The sequence below is a fragment of the Chiloscyllium punctatum genome, chromosome 3 (assembly GCF_047496795.1).
Source record: "Chiloscyllium punctatum isolate Juve2018m chromosome 3, sChiPun1.3, whole genome shotgun sequence".
In the NCBI taxonomy this organism is placed as follows: domain Eukaryota; kingdom Metazoa; phylum Chordata; class Chondrichthyes; order Orectolobiformes; family Hemiscylliidae; genus Chiloscyllium; species Chiloscyllium punctatum.
In genome coordinates, this window is record NC_092741.1 from 44,314,297 (window position 1) to 44,331,582 (window position 17,286).

General features: G+C 42.7%; 1 protein-coding gene across 8 annotated transcripts in view; it reads right to left on the reverse strand.

The window, feature by feature from the left end:
- The window catches only part of sobpa (sine oculis binding protein homolog (Drosophila) a), a 361,393-nt gene that overhangs the window by 56,427 nt on the left and 287,680 nt on the right, over positions 1–17,286 (reverse strand). The gene's annotated exons all lie outside the window — the stretch shown is intronic.

A 17,286-nucleotide genomic window follows, 5' to 3' on the forward strand; every position in this document is an offset into this window, starting at 1 on the left:
AGAAAAATTACACCTCATCTCATCTCTACATTTCTATTTAGCTAACTCCTTACATTTTAATTTCCATGGACTGTGGAGACAATTCAATGAGTCCATTCAAAGTCTGCTGAGATCAATGTTTCACAAGCCTGAGACACTAACCCTTGTCAGCTTGAATAACCTGCAGATTTCTAACCGAATTCTCTTAGTTTGGAAACTTTACAAACTAAACCCTTCTTCTCAGGTGACTGGTTCTTTTAACTACCCTGAACTCTTTTGAGGAGTGAAACAAAATGTGTTTCTGAATTCAACCCTAAATTAAATTAAAAACTTGTTCAATCCAACATTCATCTGATCTGAAAAGAAAGCTAATAATCTTTAATGTTCATGCTACCTATCATAAGCCCCACAGTATAAACATCTTTCCATTAACACCATAGGGGTCAGCAGTCATCTTTTCTGACAAATGCTAAATTTAGTCACTGGTCAGAAAAGACATGACTTTTTTTGAAGAAAACCTTTCATAGAAATAAACAACACCCACCTGCCTCTGTTTGAAATCCAAATTACAATAAAAACCTTTTTTATATAACTTACACAGCTTCATTACTACAAAGAAACTACACAATTTTACTGCTTCACATAACCCTCTTTGCAAATACCTGCTGAATTTGCACTATAGAAATAACTCATCACAGGCTCTGACAATATCATTACAGCTCACTTCTCAATATAGCATTCAGGACAAACCAATCAATGTGTATGTCGAAATGGAGATGGTTAGACAGCTTAGATTACATAATTCACCCTCTTCATTTCTATATTATTTCTCAGCGGAAATTGTTCTTATATTTCATTAGTCAGCAGGCACTCGCTCCTCATTGTTGTTAGGACAGATGGGAGAATCAGGATGAGGTGGTGAAATGAGAGCAATAGGAATGGGGCAATCAGCCATACTTCTGGCTGCCTTGAAGGTAATGCCACGAACACCTTGGATATGCCCTCTCATTTTGGGTTGTTCTCTTCTTCCTTCCTACAGTTGGACACCGCAATTTCTGTGGGTTGCTCTCCACAATATATCTAACAGCGTTACTGAAGAAGATCAATTACTACAATGCTCAATGCCAAGGATCAATCACTACCAAATGCAATAACTACCAAGGATTACCACAACTTTTATGAACTTGCAACTTTGGAGCTTTGAAAGTTCATTTACTAATGTAATCACTGCTTGCAACTCAATGTGAAAAAAAAAGGTCCTACCCCTTTATTGTCATAGTGTATTAAACAGATTTATAAACTATGATGACATGCATAGACCCCTACCATTATTTAATTCTTTGCAAAACACTGTTCTCCATAAATAAATGAAGCAAATAAACAAAGTCCACATATAGCTGGATCACAGACATGTAGAAATGGACTTATCATTTATGAAATTGGTACACATTATCCACCAAAACTACAAATTCATAAATGCGGTTGCTTCTTGTCAATGAAAGCTTATGCAACTGCCCAAATTTAAGTTAATTGGGTGGTGTATTTCTAAGAGTATAAGGCCTAATTAATATTCACTTCCACATGTACACACACACTGCTCTACGTTCTGTTTAGAGGGATAAGGAGGGAGGAAGAGTGACTGTTGCTTGAGAGATACGTATAGACAGACAGGTGAGGAGGGCCAATCAGCAAACCGGAGTTCATAAATTAAGATAAAAGTCCACATTTTCCCAAAGCAACTTCCAACAGCTTCTTAACTGATGGTTGAGTTTATGCCCTCGTGGCCAGACATAGGCCTTGGCTGCAGATGACAGGTGTCATAGAGTCATAGAGTCATACAGCATGGAAAGAGACCCTTCAGTCCAACTCATCCCTGCAGTTGGACAGAAACTGCACTCCCCCAGGACTGCGTGGTAGTCAGTGTGCAGCAGCTACCCCATGTTAAAAGATCCTGTTAAAATGGAGCTTGGGACCTGTGACAAAAGCAAACTCATGGACAACCCCAGCAGGACCCGAACTGAACTACAGCATGGCTATCACAGCTGCCCTGTGAACCAAGACACAGATGCCCTGAGTTATATCCATCAGGTAACAGAAGATCAGCTCAGACAATAATGGATCAGTTGGTGACACCCACTTCTGGAAGAGTAACCCTGAGGGAGAATGTTGTTGACTCCATGGAGTTGGGCTTTGCCAGAAAATATAAACCAATAGACTGTCTCTACGAACCCCACTGTGAGATAAGAAAATACTTCATGACCCTTTGACACATCCTAACTCAGAAACAGTAGACCACAGTGTGGACATCCCAATCCGAAAAGTGACAGATGAAGCCAAAGAAGAATTCGTCTTCAGCCCTGACTAGTCGTTGTCCTGTGTCCCAAAGGGAAATGAGTTGACATGGAGATTTCAATGCCAGAATTGGGAGGGGCACTAATTTCTGGAAAAGTGTCATTAGCAAGGGAGGCTCAGGGAAGGCTGGGTCTCATAGAATCCCTACAAGTTCACACCAACCCTCCAAAGGGCTTCCCCACCCAGACACCCCACCCCCACCCCCCAACTTTATCCCTGCATTTCCTACGGCCAATCCACCTAACCTGCACATCTTTGGACTGTGGGGGGAAACTGAGCACCCGGAGAAAACCCATGCAGACACGGAGAATGTGCAAACTCCACACAGGCAATCACCCAAGGGTGTGATTGAACCCAGGTCTCTGGTGCTGTGAGGCAGGAGTGCTAACTAACGAGACATCATGCCGTCTCTGGGTCTAGTAATGGCATTCTGAAATAGCAAACAACAGGAATATCGAGGTCACTCTAATGGAGGTGAGGAGTTTCATAAAGCAGTCACCCAGTCTGACTTCGGTGCTGCCAAAAAAGAGGAGACCCTAATGTGAGCTGTGAACGCAGCACATGGAAGAACTGAAATGCTGCTTCATAAGGACAGTGTGTTTCAGGTTGTAGATGGTTAGGACGAAGGAGGTAACAGGGCAAATGTTCTCCCTTCCGTATTTGCATGGGAAGGTGTCATGGGGAGGTGGAGAGGTTTTAGGAGTAACAGAGAAATGGACCAGGGTGTTGGGAGGAGCAGTCCCTACAAGGGACGTAACAGGAAAATATGCTTGCTAGTAACACCCTGCTCAAGGTGGCAGAAATGCAACAGGATTGGAGTGTTTGAGTCTTTGGAGTGCGGAGGCTGGTGGAGTGGAACATGATAAGGATATAAGGGAGGGAGAAGACGGCATGAGGGCAGGAGTAGGACAAGGCTGAGAGCCCTGCCAATTATGGTGCGCAGTAATCTTGCTCAAAGAAAAAGGAAAACTGCTGAGAGGCAGTCCTGTGGAAGGTGGCATCAACAGAACAGCGAATCTGGGAGGGCGCAATGATTCCTTACAGGGGGCATTCTAGGAACATAGGAGAAAGGCCATTCACCCCATTGTGCCTGTTGCACTGTTCACTGAGATCATGGCTGACCTGTGGCCTAACTCCATAGACCTGCCTTTGGCCCATATCCCTTAATTCATTTGCTTAACAAAAAACATTGATCTCAGATTTAAAACAACTGACCTAATATCAACGGCCATTTGAGGAAGAGTGTTCCAAACCTCTCCCACCCTTTGTGTATGGAATTGCTTCCACATCTCTCCTGAATGGTCTGACCCTAATTTTCAGACTGTTCCCCCTACTTCTAGAATTGCCAACTAGTAGAAATAGTTTATCTTTATCTAGCCTGCCTTTTCCTATTAATACTATGAAGAATTCAATCAGATCATCCCTTAACCTTCTAAATTCTAAAAAAAAACAGGCCTAATTAGTATAATCTCTCTTCCTAACTTTGAGGTCCAGGTATCATTCTTGTAAGCCTATGCTATACTCCCTCTAAGGCCAATATATCCTTCTCAAGGTGTGGAACCCAGATCTGTTCACAGTACCCCAAGGGGGGACTAACCGGGGTTTTGTATAACTGCAGCATAACCTCTGTAGTTATACTGCAGTCCTCTAGATACAAAGGCCAGCATTCCAATAGCGTTCTCGATTATTTTCTGTATTTGTTTGTGTCATATCTGTGCACCTGAACTCCTAACTCTCCTTGTACATACTACTCCATACCATCTAGAAAATACTCTGATCTATCCTTTTTCTATGGCTAACTCACACTTGCTTACACTAAACTCCGTCTGTCACAGGTTTGCCCATTCATCTTGTTTATCAATATCCCTTTGTGATTTTATGCTATCATCTACGCTGTCTACAATGCCACCTAATTTTATGTCACCAGTAAATTTGGATATATGATTCTCTATGTCATTATCCAAGTCATTAATAAATAATGTGAGTAGTTGAGCCCTTAACACAGATCTTTGTGATAACTTTCTGCCAGTTTGAATAACTAGTAATTATCTCTACTTTCTGTCAGCTGCCACTGAATCAATGTCCCAGCCATGTCAGTAATTTGTCCTCAGTTCTGTGGGCTTCTATTTTAGTGAACAGCCTCTTATGTGGGACTTTATCAAATGACCTCTGGGGAAGTCCATATAAACAACATCCATGGACATTCCTCTGCCCACTAGCTTTGTGGTTGTTGGCAATCACTGTCTAATGAATAGGATAGTCCACCCAGAACATTCCAGGTCAGTGGTCATACATCCTTGTGAGGCGGATGAGTCCCATCCTTGAGCCACACCTCTGACCACACAAGTTGGCAGGTGGAATGGGTCCTTGGCCTTGAGATTGCTGGTATTCCTTTCTCCACTTTCTCTTCAGTGCTTTCTCTTGACACCAAGTGTTTGAAGAGAATTGGGTCCCTTTACACAGGAGCTTCCTCCAAGTCAGTTTCTTCTGAACAACAGTCTCCCACATGTTGACATTTACATTGCATTTCTTGAGGTAACCCTTTATCCTCCTCTAATTCAAGTGCCTTCCTTCAAATGGGTGAAGATGATTTGCTTTGGCAGTCAGAGTTTAGGTATCCTAAGCAAATGGCAGTCCAGTGGAGTTGGTTTCAGATGATCATGGCCTCTATGCTATTAGTTGCTTGAAGGGTGCTGATGTTAGGATGCCTGTCCTTCCAACTGAAGCTGAGGCTATGCCTCTAATTATAAGGCACTGGTCAGACTGCATTTGGAATACTGAGAGTAGTTTTGGATCCTGTATCTAAGGAAGGATGTGCTGGCATTGGAGGGGTTCCTGAGGAGATTTACAAGAATTATCCCAAAGGTGAAGGACTTGGGTTTGTACTTGATATAGTTTCAAAGAATGAGGGAGGATCTCATTGAAATTTACAGAATACTGAGTGGCCTGGATAGAGCAATCATGGAGAAAACGCTTCCACTAGTAGGAGAGACTAGGACCCAAGGGCACAGTCTCAGAGTGAAGGAATAACCCTTTAGGAGTGAGATGAGAACAATTTCTTCAGCCACAGGGCGTGGTAAATCTGTGGAACTCACTGCCACAAGAGGCAATGGAGGCCAAATCATTGAGTGTATTTACAACAGAAATATAGAGACAGAGATTAGCAAGGGGATCAAGGGAAATGAGAAGATGTCAGGAGAGTGGGATTTAGAAACATATCAGCCATGATCAAATGGTGAAGCAGACTCAGTAGGCTGAATAGCCTTATTCTGCTCCTGTATCATATGGCCTTGATGGTACTTCTCAAGGGTCTTGAGGTGGCATCTATATATAGACCAGCTTTTGAAGCCATATTGAAAAGCTGGAAGGATGACTGCCTTATGTACAAAAATCTTGGTGTCTGCATGAATATCATTGTTGTTGAAGATTCTCATCCTTAGACATCCAAAGGTGGCTCTCACAAATTTGATGCAATGTTGAATTTCTGTATCAATGTCAGCCTTACGTGAGAGGTAGCTTTCCAGATAGGGGAAATGTGCCCATGTTTCTCAGCTGATCTTAATGGTGTGAAGGACTTGTTTTGACCTGGGACAGGTTGGTAAAGGATTTGAGACTTCTTGAGGTTGAGGCTGAGACCAATCATTTGATATGCATCTGTGATGGTGTTAAGTGAGGCTGGAAGATTCTCTTCAGAGAGAGCTGAAACAATATTGTCATCCACAAACGAAAGTTCCACAAGCGAGTTTGCATCGTTTTCTTCTTGGATTTCAACTGTTTCAGATCAGAAACTTATTCTTGACAAGATAAAGAATGGTGGCGATGAGGCTGAAGAAAAGGGTAAGAGCGTTCACACATCCCTGCTTGACCTCTATCTTGACCTCAGGAGGATTCTGTCACATTAATGTCAGCCATTACCGGCATCTTGTCCTGGAGACTATGGAGGATGTTGACGAATTTCACTTGATAACCAGACAGGATCTTCCATAGCGCTTCTCATTTAACCACTACCTTAGTTGCTGCTTCATAGCATTCAATGAGGTTTATCTGTCATGTTTACATGCTGGGTCTCTCTGATTAACTAAATTAACTAACTTCAATGTTAGTCAAGGAAACCCAGGTACGATAAGTTTGGAATGGATATTGGTGAACAGCCTATACCTGGAAATGGAAACAAAGATCAAGGAACAGAAAGAAGGAGTCACAGACGGGCTAAATGACATTTGGAGAAGGATGGAAATTAGAAGCTAAATTGATTAGATTTCCCAGTTCTGAATGAGAGCAGGATGCAGACTCGATGATGCCATCAATGTACCAGCGAGTGTGTTACAGAAGTTCCTATACTCCACCCTACACCACTTTCCCACCAATTACCTCCATCTCCATACCCCACACCCCACCTCTATAACCCATCCTACACCTCTTGCCACCACACCCCAGCACCTCCCTCTCCACATCTATCCTTTCACTCCACACTGCCTTCCTCTCAACCTCCACACCCCTACCAATACCTCTGCTTACACCCTCCCTCCTGTACTCAACACCCCACCCTACACCTCTGCTTACCCACTCCCCCTCCCTCCTGTACTCAACACCCCACCCTACACCTCTGCTCACCCGCTCCCCCTCCCTCCTGTACCACACCCCACCCTACACCTCTGCTCACCCATTCCCCCTCCCTCCTGTACTCAACACCCCACCCTACAGCTCTGCTCACCCACTCCCCCCTCCTGTACCCACACCCCACCCTACACCTCTGCTCATCCACTCTCCCTCCATCCCGTACCCACACCCTACCCTACACCTCTGCTCACCCACTCCCCCTCCCTCCTGTACCCACACCCCATCCTAAACCTCTGCTCATCCACTCCCCCTCCCTCCCATACCCCACCCTACATCTCTACCCCCAACCCCACTGCCTCCATCTCCATCCCCAAAGCTCACCCTACATCTCAGCCCCCAAAACTTCTTGGCATCCTCTCCACCCCATATCCCTATAGCTCTACCCCACACTGCCCTAGCACCCCACTGTCTCCCACTGAGTAGGATTGCAACATGTTTCACATGTTCATGGAAGAAGCAGATGACCTTTAAGACCATCCTGACGGGGGATAGTTCTTCTGTGACAAAGATGAGATGGCTGAGGTGGGAGGAGATAATAATTGGAGAGAAAAGGATTTGGAAGTTCAAATGACATGAAGCAGCTTCAAGCTAACTACTCTTCAATGGCAAAGTGTCTTTCAGGCCAGCTCTCCTCAGGCTTGCTACTTTGTTGGCCTCTGACTTACACAACCTACTTACACCCAACAAACTGACATAGGCCAGTACAAACAGCCAACTAATACAAGCATAATTACCATCTTAAAAACTCCAGGACACCACCACTTTTGCACAGATTAATTTCTCAACCAGCAGTTGGTTAGTACTTGCAAAGAGAAATGCAAAGCTAGCTAGCGATTAGCTTGCTGAAAATTATAACTCAGTGTGTTCTCCAACTCATTGCTTGCAATTCAGGGTAAACTGCACTCAGCGGAATTTCACATTCCACTTCAGCTGTATGTCAATTTTTACATGTACAAAACCACTGTCTTTATACAAACAATTTGAGAGTCGTTGATGGTAAAATCACTTTTACAATTTTCATAACCGTCCTGATAATCTGCTGCTCTTTGCAAAAGTCAATAGTCAAGCATGCACTTTGTATGAATTGAAATTTGATCTTATCAATGGGAATACGTGCTGCAGGGCAAACAATGAATATGGATATTGTATAGATTTATATACTGGAAATTATATGAACTATTCACCATATCCTCTTGAGCTTTCTGACAGTGGAAAAACCATGCTGTCAAACCATGCAACTTGAACTCTCACATCATGGTTAGACGTTAAGTGTTATGGATATAGAAACAGGAGTAGGCCTTCAAGCCTGCTTTGCCATTCAATAAAACTTAGCTGATCTGGTTACTGACTCAACCACATTTTTCTGACTGCCCGACCCAATAGCCCCTGTTCTCATTGTCTATCAACAACCTATCTAACCCCACCTTGAATAAATTCAGTAACTCAACCTCTAGAACTCTCTTGGGAAGAGAATTCTACAGACAAATGACAGAGAGAAATAAGTTCTCTTCATTTCACCTTAACGAGATACAGTGCCGCCATCTGTTCTAGGTGCCCCACAAGAGGAGATATCCTCCTAGTATCTACCCCATCAAGTCCCCTCAGGATTTTATATGTTTCAATAAAATCACCTCAGTCTTCTAAACTCTAATGGGTATAGGCCCAATCTGTGCTAGATAAACTCTTCATCCCAGGAATGAAATACATGAATCCTCTCTGAACTTCTGCTTCTGCTGCAATTAAATCCCTTTTCCAATAAGGAGACCAAAACTGTATGCAGCATTCCAGTCCACCAAGTGGGCTCACCAAGGGCCTATGTCTATAACTTGCCTATTTTCCATTCCCTTTCTGAGAAATCCCAACATTCCATTTGCATACCAAATCATTTGCAAGACCTGCAAACTAACATCTTATAATTCACACAACAGAACATTCATTTATCTTTGTACCACTGAGTTCTGCAATCTCCAACATTTAAGTAGGATTTCGCTTTTCTAATCTTCTTGCCAAAGTGGACATGTTCCTATTTTCCCATATTATATTCCATCAGTCAAATCTTTGTTCACTTGTTTAATGATTTTATACCCCTTCCTTCCTCCTCTTGACAAATTTCTTTCCTACCTTTCTCTGTTATTGCCAAATTTGTTCCCATATATTTGATCCCTTCATCCAAGTCACTGATATAGACTGTAACTAGGTGAGGCCTCAGCACTGATGCCTGTGGTATTCCACTAGATAGTTTTGAAAAGTGTGGCACTGGAAAAGAACAGGTCAGGCACCATCTGAGGAGCAGGAGAATTGACGTTTCGGGCATAAACCCATCATCAGGAATTATGCCTGAAACGTTGATTCTCCTGCTCCTCGGATGCTGCCTGACCTGCTCTGCTTTTCCAGCACCACACTTTTCAACTCTGATCTCCAGCATCTGCAGTCCTCGCTTTCTACTAGATTAGGTTAGATTACTTACAGTGCTTTGGTGGGTCGGTGTGGACTTGTTGGGCCGAAGGGCCTGTTTCCACACTGTAAGTAATCTACATTTACCCCTTCACCTAACACCACGGGCAATTTAGCATGGCCAATTCACCTGACCTGCACATCTTTGGACTGTGGGAGGAAACCAGAGCACCCAGAAGAAACCCATGCAGACACAGGGAGAATGTGCAAACTCCACACAGACAGTCGCCCGAGGCTGGAATTGAACTTGGGACCCTGGTGCTGAGGCAGCAGAGCTAACCACTGAGCCACCATGCCACATACACATACCATGCCACAGATGCAGTTTAACAACCTGAAAAGTACAAATTTATCCTTACTCTCTGTTAGCTAACCAATCCTTTATCCATGCTACTGTGCTCCCATGTGCGAGGTGCTCTTATCTGAAACTGTGACCTCTGATGCGGCATACCATCAAATATCTTCCAGAAATTCAAATGCACCACATCAATAGGTTGTCTTTTCAATAGCCTGCCTGTTACTTCGTCAAATATTTTTAACAAGTTAGTAAAATGTGATTTCCCTCAGACCACTGCAAGCCCAATCTCACTAGCTAAATGCAAAGGTTTTATCGCCCGATAAGGTATTTTCTGTAATTTTTAAACAACATACAAAAAAGAAAAAGGAATTTTCACAGAGCCCTGGTTCATATAGCAGCAAACCCAGCCAGAGTACATGAATTACATTTATCTACTTTCTTTGGTGTCGAAGCAACATAATGTTCTAATGGATAGGCATCCTTCACAATCAAACAGAACGGTCTCACATCAGTTTATAGTGACAAATGACAGCTTCAATTAGCGAGCAATTTCCTGCTTAGATGATGCACTTCCTCTGTGCTCCTACCAGCTGCACAGTCCACTTACCATAGTCCGTCACATTATGGGGAGAAGGTTTTGGGCTGCATTTTCATCCTGGTTCAGGAAACCACGACCTGTACAATTTACAGCTTGGTAATAGATTATTACCAATGCACTCATGTGACTTTATATTGAACTTTTGGTCTTTTTACTCAGGGGCTGGGTTCACAAAGCATTTTATGAGCTCTGATGCAGTGCAAGAGGGGTATGTGTCTTGACATCACACAATCCTCTGACAGAAAAATGCTTCTCCTGATCTCTGCCTAAAAAAGAAAACCACAAATTTTCCAACAAAGCCCTCTAATTCTGGATTCACCCATACAGCAAAACATCCTTTCAGTGATGACTTAGTCAAGGCAATTCAGGAACCTATAGATTTCAATCAGGTCACCCCTCACTGTTCTAAACTCCAGAGGAAACTAGCTCAGTCTGTCCAGCCTGTCATCACAGAACCCAGTATTGAAAGTATTAAACTAGTAAACCCTCTCTGGACCATTCCCAGTGCATTTACAAACTTCCTTAATTGAAGAGACTGATACTGTACACAACATGACACATGTGGTCTCACTGATACCTCATAAAACTGAAACCTAACATGAAAATAAAGAACTGTTGTTGCAGGAGATCTGAAACAAGAACAAAAATTGCTGGAGAAACTCAGCAGGATGGCAGTATCTGTGGAGAGAAAGCAATGTTAATGTTTCGAGTTCGGTGACTCATCATCACAACTGTTAGCAGCTGGGAAAAAGTGATATTTATCAACCTGAAGTCAGAGATGGGGGAGGAGTGGGAAGGGGAGGGGTGAATGGATAGGTGGAAATGGAGCCCAGCACCCAGCAATCTCATTCTCACCTTGAGATGGTCAGTGTCTCTCAGGCTTTCCCTTCAGCCAAACTGTTGGTGTTCCATCTAATTCCATCCACACCATATATTATTACCAATGCACTGTATATAAGATCTGCTTTTTCTTCCCCTTTATTAATTCATAGGATGTAGGTCTAATTGCCACTGAACTTTCGTAGGACAGTTTAACAGCAAACCACATTGTGATGGTCTGAAGTCACACATAGGCCTGATTGATGTTGGTCATTATCGAACCAGATATCAATGATAGTCTATCACATATTCCAGACTTCTATTGAAAAAGTCATTGTGGGATTTGAACCCATGTTCCCAGAGCAATAGGCTGAGGTAAGTAATGTCCAATGATGTTACCACTATGCCACCATTTCCTGGTGGGAGAGGTTAGAAGTGCAGTTAAGAATTGAAAAGAATGCTTGGCTGCACTAACACAGGTTTTGTGTTGAATATCCGGTTCAGTGAGTTCCCTGGCAGTCACTCATTGCAGAGAGGTTTCCCATCAGACTCTTAGCTTTGCTAAACTTATAAGGTCACAGAATGATTAGGCCACAGAGTCAGTTCGATCATTGTCATGCATAACTGGTCAAGCAAGCATCCATAAAGACATCTCCTTAAATCATCTACAACCATGGCCAAAAATAATCCCAGTAGGAATTGACTCAGTTCCTTGTGATCTGTTATATAGTCAGCTCCTTGTGAATTATTTTCTGAAATTATTTTTCCTTTTTAATATTTTAAGTTTGTACTCTGGCTTTACATCATAAACAATGCAAACCATTCATTTTACAGCATCATAGTCCTTTAGATCCATCTGTGGGCATACAGGAAGGTCTTTACAGTTAAGTGATCGCAGTAGTATTCCTGCCTGTAGACAAATATCTCACTTACGTAGCATGCTAGCAATTCAGAACCACTCAGCATCCTTCTATGCCATTTCCTTTTGCAAAGTTTGAAATTAGAGTGAATTTAGTAACAGCAGTAGATCATTCAGCCCCTCTAGCCTGTTTTGCCATTCAGTGTGACCGTGGTTGATTGGGGATCCCAGCTCCAGTTACACACCTTAAAATCATATTCTTTAGTACTCTTGTCTAACAAAAATGTATCAATCGCAGTATAACAGTAAAGAATTATATTCTTGGAATAAGCAATAATCTAGAAATTGTTCATGCTTTCTCTGTTGGTTCAAATTCATGTCGGTGCTATGTTTTCTTTTCCTGCTCCTCTGACAGAGCCTTTTCACATTGATCTCTATCCTGTGATGGCACATTCGCTCTTATTTATCCTTGTGTTAATTCCGTGCCTCCTTGGGTTTATCTTACTCCATTGTAATCACTCATTAAGCACCTTTAACTGTACAGGCTTCCTAGTCCTTGATCTAAACAAATAATTCTAGCTTGCAAACCCCGTTTTCCTTTGAGCTAGGTAGAGATTATTACTTAAATTTAATATTTTATACAATTTTTTAAAAAATCCACAAATCATCGTTTTGAGAATGTCCACCATTGTGAGTCAACTGCTTTTTCAACATGCCTTACTTAATTGCTCATTGTACGAGTTGGTCTGATTAGATAAGCGTTGTTGCCGTTGATTACAATTTGTACCTGATATTCCTGGGATATTGTGCTGCAAAGCCAACAGTGAACCTTTATACTACTGGGTTTGAGCTGGGTGGTGTATAGAAGGGCCCAGGATGGGTAGTGCAACATAGGAGCCCAACAGCCAGGCTACAGAAAGCTGCTGTGTTTGTGTCAAGGGCTGGGGTCCCAGATCAGAAGCAGAACCAGGTCTTGAGTTTCTGCCCTTGACTCCTGGCATATATCCATTTTTGTTGGATTTGTGGATGAGACATTCCTGTTCACATTTCCTGTGTCTGTCAAAAGCACTTGACCAGTTCCTATTTTAATCTATTCACACATTGGTCGCTCAAATCATTTCTGTCAAAAATGGAATGAGGAAGGTCAAGGGATGTGCCTCTTTAGAGAAATGTCACAGTAAAAGACTGGTGATAGATTTATAAACAAAATGTGAAACAAAAAATCAGCTCTGACCTAATAGTTCCCATGTGTGCAGGTTTGTGAGAGAAAGTTCACTAACAGCAGTCACTGCTGTTAAAGGCAAGTCACATTTGAAAAGTTATAGCGAGGCTTTGGAAGATCATTTGGAAAGATGAAAAGAATATGCACTAAAATTGAATTTCCAGAAAACATTAGTGATTTGTTTGACATGAGGTTTGTTCAAACAATACAAGTTAATGATTTGAACAATGCAAATTTGTAATTGATAGATACATTGAAAAACAAAGAATTAAGGTAAATGGATAAAAGCAAAATCCTGGATACTGGTAGTGCTGGAAATCTAAAATAAGAACAGGAAGTACCTGAGAAACTCAATAGGTTAACAGCATCTGTGGAGAAGGAAAAGAGTTAACATTGTAATTTCTTTGGAACTGAAGGGGCTGGCTTGACAAAGGGGGAGGAGAAGCAAGTGGTAGAGATGGTGAACATGCCCTGAAGGAAGGACTAAGGGAGTGCTAGTAATTGTAAAGGAGTGATAGAGATATGCAGTATATCTGGATGGTAGGTTTGAACAGGAGAAGGTGGGTCAGCTTTGCTGAGAGCAAAGTAAACAAGATGCAGGCATAATCATAAAGGAGGACAGCGTTCAGGCTCTGAAATTGTTGTCTTAATGCTGAGTCTTCAAAGCTACAAAGTGCCTTAGTAGAAAATGAGGTGCTGTTCCTCCAGCTGCTTTGAGCTTTGCCAGAATACTACAACAGGCTTAGGATGAAACCGTCAGTGTGGATGCAAGATTGTTCATGGAAATGGCAAGCAACAGGAGGGTTTGGGGGTGGAGGGGGTCATTCTTATGCACAATGCAGAAGAGTTCTGCTATATGGTCACCCAGTTTGGGTTTGGTCTCACCAACCTTATGCAGACTGCTCACTCCTTGTCTTTACTGGCCAAATCCTGTTCCTCCAATCCCCTGTCAGCCCCATTCCCACATCAGTCACTTGTGACCTGGCATCCAGCAAAAGTATTGGCTTTGAGTAGGTTAGATCTGCAGCAAACATCCCATCCCAACTCATAGACCCACGATTCCTCATTGGTGACAGCACTCACTTGCCAGTCAGTTTACTGCTTTGGTGGCCACTGTGCAGTTGAGTGCCAGGTGGAACTAAATATAGTGGGCCTTTCCCAAAGGAGCTGACACAGAATGGGTGTGAGAGCCCGTCACTTTCATTAATTAATGCTCCTTATTTCATTAAAACATACAATCAATTGAACTGATATTTAAAAATCTAATTAGCCTCAATTGCTTTTTGGGAAAATAGTTACAAATTTCCACTACCTCATATGTACATAAATGGTCTCTGGCAAAAGCCATTGTTATAATTTTAAGTAAATATTTGGCTGTCACACCAGTTTCACTCTATCTACCCTATTGATTGCTTTAATGAGCTTAAACATGTTAGTTTTATTTATGTCCTGAAGGGCTCTTGCACACCAATGAATGTTGTCTTGTCCCCATCACTATTTTTCCATTTATATCCTGCACCACCAAATCACTTCCGTTTCCAATGAATTACCAAGTTAGACACAAAGCCTGTCAGGAGCAGTGCAATAGCAACCGAAGGTCAGGATGGAGGAAGGGGTTACCAGACATTAGTGAACCACATGGGTTTTCTGAAGATTCAACAATACTTTCACAGTTATCATTAGATTTTTTAAAAATTCAAATTCCATTATGGTGGGATTCAAACCCAGGTCACCAAAACATTACCTGGATCTCTAATAATATTATTACTATAATATTAGTCCAGACTATTGCATCCCCTTAAACACTCCAATGTTTTTTTATTAACCTATTTTCTAATAAGCATGTTCAGTGAAGTTATTCGCACACTGGGGAGAACCCGGGCCTCTTAGTTCAGTCATGGTACCACAAGAGCCCTAAATGCCAAGCTCTGTTCACTTCTCCCAGTAAGCAGAGGCATGCGGAGAACAAGGGAGGCACTGCTGAACACTGCCATTCGATTACCCACTTCTCACATTACACCTGAGGAAATACTAAAGGCCTGAGAGTTGTTAAGGTTTCGGTGAAGTTGGGACTCACTAATTTGCTGTTTCGCTCACCCTTTCCCATACAAATGTTCACTCTCCTTTTCGTGCCTTCCAATTCTCAACTGCTCCATTTGTTCAGTCACACAGGCAGCAAATCATTTTAAATGAAGCAAATGGAGAAATTTGCAGATGTTACATTGGGACTAATCACTTTGCCTTAATCACGGACATTCCTAGTTACAGCATATCCCTGGAATGCAGATTATGAGAGACTGGGGAACCAAATGGAAGTTAAGAAAGAGGGTTCATAGAACACTGTATGAGTCCGTGTTGGAGTCAAGCACTATTAACATTTAAGCACCTAGAGTTTTCTTTTGGTCTTTAATAACACTTGAGCCAAAATGAATAAATCCTGCTGCAGCTTTGTTGGTATGTTTTTAGTGGTCCTGTGAACAATTCTCAGGTGGGGTTAGATTTGATTCTAACTAGTTTGCCTGACCACATCTATTACTGTACCTCAGCTGTTGCTCCAGCCTGTCTAATTGTCCGAAGCCATTATGATTCATCAGGCCCTGTTTTTATTTCATTTATACATGTTGCCATTATCCTGAAATATGGTATTAAATTACAGCATTACAGCAGCCTCGAAAATAATGGAAAATGTAGTAAAGTGTCAGAATTCTGGGTTTTCAGTGAGGGTGAAGCAGTTTGGAGAATGGCCGACAGACTTGGACAAGAACTTTCCCCTCCCTCCCTCCTGCCATTCAAATGTAGCTATGGAGAGTAAGTTAGTGACACCTCCAGCCCCTACCCCAAGGCAATAGTGGGATATTTAATTGGAAAGGTGGTTAGCAGGTAAGGACGCCACCACTTTTCAGCCATTGAGGGAAGGTTTGAGGATGGTCTTCATATTTGACAGCAAATTGTAGCCAAGGGCCGCTGCCCATTACCACTGGGGTTCAACCAGCAATGAATGGGGCTTTCACCATGCAGGAAGACCAAAACACAAACAAGGATCTGTTTGCTGGCAGATTCCCTTTACTAGGGTACCTAACAAAGGAAAGTGGTGGGGGTGGGGGGAGCTGAGAAACACCTCTTGCCTGTGGTGCTGACCCCTTCTCTCTCGACTGAGTCTGCGGTGATGTCAGATAGATGCAGTACTGGCAATATCCACTGCCTCCCAGTGATGCTGCTGAGCAATGGAGAGCAGCTGACCTCTGATTGGTTGGCAGACTGGACCTCCATCCCAGAGATCGCTGATCCTGGGGCAGGCACGAAAGGTGTCCAGTTATGTGCCAGTGTTGTACTTAATCCAGTAGGCATTCACAAAGAGATACTGTAGCGTGGTCTTCTCCCCAACTCTCTAGCTGGTGGGCAAGATCCCATCACCTCCATTAAACACCACCTACTGCGAGACTCTTGTCAAAAGCTAAAAGAGCCTTCCAATGCACATATTGCCCTGTTTTGCATTTTATTATGTCTGTAACTCTCAGTAGAGGCTGAGACAGGAGTTGCTGCTCCTTCAAATCAAAAAACAGGCTTCTGGGTCTGAGAGGAACAGCAATGGTCTGCTCGGCTCCATAAAACCAGCTGTACTGGGATCCACCCTGAGTCAAAACATCCATCTCACTGAGCGAGCTTCCTCCTAACTCAGTTCTACTTACAGACTCCCCTCTTTCTGACATCAAGGTTTGGCGTCAAGCCTTGAGGTGGGGACAGGAGGGCCCTCTAGACAGATGCTAAAGAAACTTGACCCTCAGAATGAGACAGTCCCTCGGAGACTATCAGGCAGCTGTTGGGGATACTCCACTGGCTGACCATCAGTGGCACACAGCAGGAGAAAACTACTCTTCCCAGTATCATCACCAAATACAGTGTTCTTCACTCTCGGAAACAAGGCATCCCATGTCCCGTTCAGATGAGGAATACTTTCCACAAAGAAAATGGTCAGCACGCTAAGGATACTATAATTTACTGGAGGTGACTGGGAACATTTCAGTGCCATAAACACTTAATGCATCAGCAACTAGCCTCATCCCTCTGGGAGCAAATTTGAAATC